We start from the raw sequence: 569 nt of genomic DNA on the forward strand, positions 1-569 counted from the left end.
AGGAAACTGGACAGGGGAGGAATATGGTCGGTGGTAGAAAAAATACTCCATTGTCAAAGTAAAGATACCTTTATAGAAATTGGGTGAAAGTCACCCAGTAAAATACTACTTGAGTAAAAGTATAAATCATTTCAAAAACAGATGACACAATGTTCTTGTTTTTATTTATTTATTGAAGCCAGGGACACACTCCAAATCAAATACATAATTTACATTTGTGTTTAGTGAGTCTGCCAGATCAGGAGCAATAGGGATGACCAGGGATGTTCTTTTGATAAGTGCGTGAATTGGACCATTATCCTGTACTTTTGGGTGTCAGGAAAATGTATGGTGTAAAACTTTATTTTTAGTAATGTCGTGAAGTAAATGTAAACGTTGGCAAAAAATATAAATGGTAACGTAAGGATACTCCGAAAACTTCGTAAGTAGTACTTTAAAGTATTTTTACTTAAGTATAAGACCACTGAATTACAACAGGCACACATACAGTAAGCAAAGCATACAGTAAAGAGAATGTGGCAGATATAACACGCCGCGGTCTCTATTGTTTAAAATAGGGATTGCTGAAA

The sequence above is a fragment of the Salvelinus fontinalis genome, chromosome 24 (genome assembly GCF_029448725.1).
Source record: "Salvelinus fontinalis isolate EN_2023a chromosome 24, ASM2944872v1, whole genome shotgun sequence".
NCBI lineage: Eukaryota > Metazoa > Chordata > Actinopteri > Salmoniformes > Salmonidae > Salvelinus > Salvelinus fontinalis.